The sequence below is a fragment of the Sinocyclocheilus anshuiensis genome, unplaced genomic scaffold (assembly GCF_001515605.1).
Source record: "Sinocyclocheilus anshuiensis isolate Anshui unplaced genomic scaffold, SAMN03320099.WGS_v1.1 scaffold322, whole genome shotgun sequence".
Classification (NCBI taxonomy): domain Eukaryota; kingdom Metazoa; phylum Chordata; class Actinopteri; order Cypriniformes; family Cyprinidae; genus Sinocyclocheilus; species Sinocyclocheilus anshuiensis.
In genome coordinates, this window is record NW_015542366.1 from 1,308,270 (window position 1) to 1,315,423 (window position 7,154).

At 34.3% G+C, this 7,154-nt stretch overlaps 1 protein-coding gene across 1 annotated transcript in view; it reads left to right on the forward strand.

Moving 5' to 3' along the window:
* The window catches only part of LOC107692185 (glutamate receptor ionotropic, NMDA 2B-like), a 116,371-nt gene that overhangs the window by 44,451 nt on the left and 64,766 nt on the right, over positions 1 to 7,154 (forward strand). The window lies entirely within an intron of this gene.

The window sequence follows — 7,154 nt, forward strand, 5'->3', positions numbered from 1 at the left end:
TACATTCTTAAAGGAATATTCTGGGTTTAATACAAGTTATGATGACTATCAGAAAATTATTTAGGCTTGTCTCTTGGTTTCTTTTTTAAAAAGTGTGAAGCACATAAATGGAAGTAAATAGGGCAAATGTAATCATTTTCATTATTTTATAAAAAGCATTTTTGCAGTCGTTTTAAGGTTTTAGGCTTTATGTTGTCATGGCAACAAACTGAATGTGATTTAATGCTGAAAAGGTACATATGCATTTTTATTACACTAAAAATCATATAAATGCATGTAAACTTTTTTAAACAGTGAGTATTTGAACTTTACAGATTGGCCCCATTGACTTCTATTGTAATGGTCTCACAGTAACCCAGATTTTTTATTTTTTATTTAAAGAAAGTAGGGACAAGTCAAAATTAATTTAGTTGTTATAAACATTATTCCACAAATGCTGTGTTGAATAACTTGTATTGAACCTAAAATATTCTTTTAATGCATGTTCCTGGTGCACAAGAAGTTTTTTCAATGTCAATTCAGCGTTATTTCGTAAAAAAAAAAAAAAAAACTCTTGTAATTTTTTAATCACTTAGGTCACACTGCTATTGGATAATGTTAACCAATAGCAAATTTAGGCATTGTGTTTAGCATACTGTACTTGCATTTGTCTAGGGCCATTTTGGTATGCCCACTTTTTAAGCTCCAAATCAATTCAGTGAGTTACTCATACATACATCACATTACAGAGGTAAAACAGGCTGTGAATGGCAGTTCACTCTGGCTTAAAAAAAATCCAAGTGAGAACATTGATTTGAGCAGCTCGAGTTTGCTGAAGATGTGTAAAGAGCTCTTTGTTATTCGAATACGGGTTAAGCCTAATTTTAGAGAGCGAGGATTGATCTGTTTTGATTACGAATTCATTGGATGAAAAAAGGAAAAAAGATAAGAGAGAACATAAAAGGGATGTGAAATTGTGCTATTTTCTCTTTATCTTTTCATTTCACTTTAAACTTGGCTGTTGAGAACTGGTGGTATTGCATACGCTGATAATGGTGTTTAAAGCTCAGACTGCACATGCATGTGTGTGACATTCATTATCCGAGCCTTCGGATGTTAAGCGATGTTGGCCGTTGCTTCGGAAGATAAAGTTTTTTTTGTGCTGTTGTGTGAGTTTGCGTATTTCTGCAGGTCTTTTTAATATGAAGTGCTTAGAGCATGTGGTGTGTGTCTTAGGATGATGAAGTGTTTAGAGTTGAAGTGTGTGTTTGCGCGTGTCTTTGGAAGATGAAGTGTTTTTAGTCCCCCCTGTTATTACAGTCTATTTCATTCTAACTGAGCCTCATACATCTATGTCACAATAAGGGACAACTGTGTGTGTGTGTGTGTGTGTGTGTGTGTGTGTGTTTTTGCATGTGTATGGGGTGAGTGTTTTTCTGATGAGGTGAGTCATGTCTGTTTTCATTTTTATTGTGTGTGTGAGTTTGTTCCTTCCGGTTACGAACGTCTTTGTGTTAGTGTGTCTAGGAGTGACTGTCGATTTCCAAGCTGTTAGTGTATCTGAAATGACACTCTGCATTTATTTATATGTCTAGGAAGCTGTGCTTTGTAAAATATAGGTACGAATGCGCTTCTTAAATGTGTTTATGTGCACGTCCGTAATGTTTTTCAAATGTTTGGCTGCTTTATGCAAATGTGTCATGCATCTTGCGTGAGGACATGGCACTGAACGTTGCCGAGACACGCTTTGCTTGCGTAGGAGCTTGAATAACCATAACAATTTGCATAACCGCGCTTGCATGTGTTCACAGGCAGAGGTCAGGAACACTAGCCTAAGGGTTGCTTTAGCACGGCTAGCGGTACCGCTGGGAAAGTGCGTTTTAGATTCTGTGTAAGCTGGTGATAACAGGTCCTCCTGGCCATTGTGCATGTTTTGTTCTGTTTCCACAGATGAAACGCAAAGAAATACAATGCTTTGATTAAATCAGCCTGAGGAGAAAACTGGAATGGGAATTCAAGAGTATTATCACTTTATACAAACCGTCAAATTATTTTGCTTCGCACATAACCCATTGCTTCCAAACCGGATGTCTCAGCAAAAACCCATAGGCTACAAATCAGTAATAGTGTCTTTATTTGAACTGGGCAGTGTGGGATTTGTCCGTATATTAGTGTTACCAACATGAATGAAGAGATTTGGGTTTCAATTATTCATACTTCATTTCCTGCTGCCCACATTAATAGTGAAACTCGGGGCTTGAAAAGGCCTTGGCATATTAGAATTTTAGTTGCGCAAATATTGGGAGTTCATTATCGTGCTTGAGTTATTAGTGCGACCGATAATTATAACCGACAACAAAGTCCTGGGTTCTTAATACGGAAATAAATGAGTGGTAATTTAGGAATATTACACATGAATTTAGAGTAAAAGATTAAATAGTTGAAAATTGGCCATGGGGAGAGAGAATTAGAGAGATTTTTTTTTATGAAGGAAAGGCGATGTATTCTCTTTTTGCGCCATGACAAGCCTACTAAGTGAGCCAAGAGAAGCATAACGGCTGCTTCTTTATGAGATGCAGGAAGTCTCATTAAAAGGAGTGACTCCTCTTGGTCCGCTGCAGATGCTCTCAGCAAACGGGGCTGAGACCTTACACTTCATTTAGACACGGAGGGCAACCGGCTTTTAAAATTATAGATGTTAAACTATGTAAACTTCACAGTGTTATTTTGGGAGGTACAATTAAAGTGAAGGGGGACAGAACGTGCAGCAAAAATGTCTGGTCTCAACTGAGTTTACTCTTATGTCTTGTCTTTCTACTAAGTTTATTTGTTGCATACTAGTTTTTCTTTGGACAGGTTCATGTTCTTTTGGAGCTAATTAAGACAAGGATCAACAAAATAAATGGGAGCACATAAAAGACGTGTTCAGTTCTTTTACCAAAGTCCTTTAGATTACATATAATGTACTGTTGAAAGTTTGGGATGGGAATAAAAAAGTCTCTTCATCAAGGCTGTGATTATTTGATAAAAAAAAAAAAAATTGGTAAAAACAACTGCTATCTACTTAAATATATATATTTAAAATGTAATTTATTCCTGTGATGTTGAATTTTCAGCAGCATTACTCCAGTCTTCAGTGACACATGATCCTTCAGAAATCATTCTAATATGTTGATTTTGCTGCGCAAGAAACATTTATAATTAGCCTATTTTTAATTTTGAAAATAGTGCTTCTTAAAGGGGTCATATGATGCTGCTAAAAAGAACATTATTTTGTGTATTTGGTGTAATGAAATGTGTTTATGCGGTTTAAAATAAAAAAACCACATTATTTTCCACATACTGTACATAATTGTTTCTTCTCTATGCCCCGCCTTTTTGAAACGCGTCGATTTTTACAAAGCTCATCGGTCTGAAAAAGCGAGGTGTGCTGTGATCTTTGCGTGAACATTTGGGCGGCGTTATGCAAATCTTCCCACAGAGCGACGTAGGTATGTTGGGGCGTGTTAGAACGAGCCGTTTTAGGTAGGCGTGGCTGACTCTGAACTTTTATAAAGAATATTTCTTTGGATTTGAGACTTTAGTCTTTGCAACTTTACAGATCTTCTTTATGCACCAAGAGCTTGTAACACTCCAAAGAGAAAGGAAAAATTGAAATCGCATCATATGACCCCTTTAATATTTTTGTGGTTCTTTGACTAGAAAGTCAAAAAGAACAGCATTTATTTGAAATAGAAATATTTTGCACCATTATAAATGTCTTTACTGTCAATTTTGATCAATTTAATGCATCCTTGCAGAAAAAAAATATTGATTTCTTTAAAATATCAGTCAGAGTGTACATAAAATTACCAAATTAAGGATGTTAATTAAATGGATGAACTCACACCTCGAAAGTAAACTGAAGTAAATATGAAGGATGGCATTTATGAAAAGCACCACTTCTGATGTTTACTTTAGTCACTGTCACTATGGTTACAGGTGAGAAAACAAAAGAGGACTGACTTTCGCTAATTGTTAATATAGGCATCATTTGTTCTGCTCCTTGAGATATTGTTTGAACATGACAATTTGAGAGTTTTACTAATAAATATGTTTGTCAATCTCAAACACTAACTGCAACATATTCAGTGTTTCATAATTTTCACTCTGATAATTAATACCATCATCATTACCATCATTAATTTAATTAGCCACATCCTGATATTTGTCTTCATCATAGCTACCTGCACAAAAATCAGCATCAACTGACGTCACAAATTCTGATAAACAATAACCTAAACAAAATAGCATCCATTTTATAATTCCCTGAGCAGCATGTCTTCATGTATGACTGATATAGTAGTGTTTCACTCAGTGTGTGTCTCATCCAAAAAAAATCATGGCATAATAAATAATAACATATGTGTACAGTATGTGGGAGTGGGAGTTGTAGTACACATTGTAGCCGGTGAAAATGGCAGTGTTTACATCATTCGTGGAACCGGTTTCAAATGTTCCTCCCTTCCTCTCAGACACAGAGATGAGGGAAGTCGTTGTCCCTTCAGAACAATTGGTTTCGTTCGGGGAGAGATAGAAATGATGAGGGGTTTGGAAGAAGGAAGGAACGCGTGTTATTGACTTTCCGGAAGAAAGAGACATAAAGGGGGGAAGCAAAAGAGAGAAAAGAGAAGATAAAGTCCAGGTTGAAAGACAGAGGGAGGAGGTAATAGACAACAGAGAGACGGGCTGACAGCACTGGTGACATGACGAATAAGACATGATGCAGCCAAGACTGATAATGGAAGAAGTTTCAACAATTAATGAGCCTGGTAGCACATCTCATTTTCTCTGGAAGAAAAACAGCAAGAATGAGGGATCAGAGAAGTAAGGAGGGGGTGAAAGTCTTTGCTCTCATTTCCCTTAGAGGGGCCTTGAGGCAGAAAAACTTGAAAAAGAGCAAAAAGGGGAAAGAAAATGAGGTCATTGTGTTTCTGACATAGAAACTTAGGTCATTGCCTATGGCTAATACATGGGCGTTACCTTACTAAGTTATTAACTAGACAACAGTTTGCATCCCTGAGTGTCGTTTATGTTATTATGCTGATACAAAGACCTATCTATCTCTCTATACTCACACAATCATAAATGTATACACACAAAACAATTTTTTAAAATTTTTATAATTTGATTATTTTTAAAATATGTAATATTATCTTTTTATACAATTTTCTCTAAATTACAAATAAAACACTAAAATCTCAAAATGCTTTAAATGCTGCAAATGAATTTAGGCAACACAACATTATGACTGTATGCATAATGTACAGTATGAAAAATGTATATTCGTCTTGATTTGCTGAAGGTTACATTTAAGAAGATTATTAAATGATTAGTCATTTTAAAGATTAACTTTAAGTGCACTTTAGATGATGGCAAAGGTAATCTAAATGTAAAAATCAGAGTAAATGAGCATGCATATATCAATGTTGACTAATACAGATGAATATAAAAACAATGCAATCCAGCCATATAATCATGCATAGCAAAATAGCAAAATTTCAAACAATCGATCATTGTTATTTGAGTGTATAATTGCGAAATTATTATTATTATTATTGTCATTATTATTATTTAATATTTTGTATTATTATTATTTATTTATTTATTTATTGTAGTTTCCGTTTTAATTTAATTTTTAATAATTTTTTTAAATTATAATTTTATTAATTTTAATTATTTTTAAGTTTTGTCATTTTTATTTGATGTTGTTTTGGGGATTTTTTTTTTCAATTGTCTGTAGTTTTTATAATTTTTTTATTTAAGTAGTTATTTTAGAACAAGTTAAATGAAAATGGAAAATGTTCTAGCTAAAATAAACTAGGTAATTTTGTATTTTATTTGTTTTATTTTTTCTTTTATTTCAAGAAACAAATATATATTTTTATGGTTTTAGTTTTAGTTAATTATAATAACCCAGCTCTCGATAAACAATGTATTATTATATCATGCATCATCTACTGCTTTCTAATATTACAAAGTTTATTTTTTGTTTCTGCAGTGACATCACTGAACAAGGTTTTTTGTGGATTCTCTGGAAATATTGATATTTTTCCAATAAGTTGTTTCAGCCCTAGTTCCTTACATATCAGTATGTACGTGACCAGCTTTTTCAAACACTATTTACTGTCGCTTTGACAGAGTGTAATCTCCATCAAAAGGCTTTACATTCAACAGCTTACGCAATGATTCATCTTGTATGCGGGCTACAGACCTCTGCTCAGGAGAGAGAAGTAGCAGCGTCGTGCCACACGCATTAGTGCATTATGAGTATCCACTCTGGCTGTAATAGAAATAAATGTGAGGGGAGATTTAGTGCTTTTATGGTACTGTTTACCTCCATGATGCTGATTAACGCAGATGCACCTTGGGCTCACGGCACTATTGAGACAAGGTGTCTAGACGTCACTCACACCTATGGCTGAATTCGTTCTCGCTTTATCCTCGAAATTCGGGGCCTCAGGAAAAGAGAAGGGAGTGAAAGAAAAAGGGAGAGGAGATGCACAGGGAGAAAAATAGGAATTATCTCTGCTGGACGGAAATAGCCCCGTGTTTCAATCAAAGACAGGCTTTTTAAAAAATTAGATTTAAGAGAGCTGACAGGAGGGGGCCGTATAATGGGAATTAAGGTTGTTTCGCGTTAATTATGCGTCATATGTGACATAATTAATTCAGTGTGTGTTTGATTAGAGATTGAGGGAGGGAGGCCCTTAAATAAGATTTGATGTTCAAGCACAATGTGCTGATGGTCCAGAATAACATGAAAATAGTTTTTTCTGTGAAGATTACAGTAGGAACATATTGGCTTAATAAAGCAAGAATGATTGGGTAATACTGTGAAACTGATGCCTTTTTGCTTTCAAAAAGGAGATTTTAAGGTGAACGACTTTTTAAAAGATTGAATACATTCTGTATAATGACAAATACTTTAATAAATTGTTAATAAATTGCACTGTCATCTCAAACTAAATTAATTTATTTTAATGTTGGTAGATAATTATATTATGACTTCAAAAAGATAATACACTGAAAATATTTGGTGTAGAAACAAAAAAGAAGATGCATCTTCAAAAAAAAAAAAATAAATAAATAAATATATATATATATGAAGACCATCTGAGATTTTTCTTTTAAAT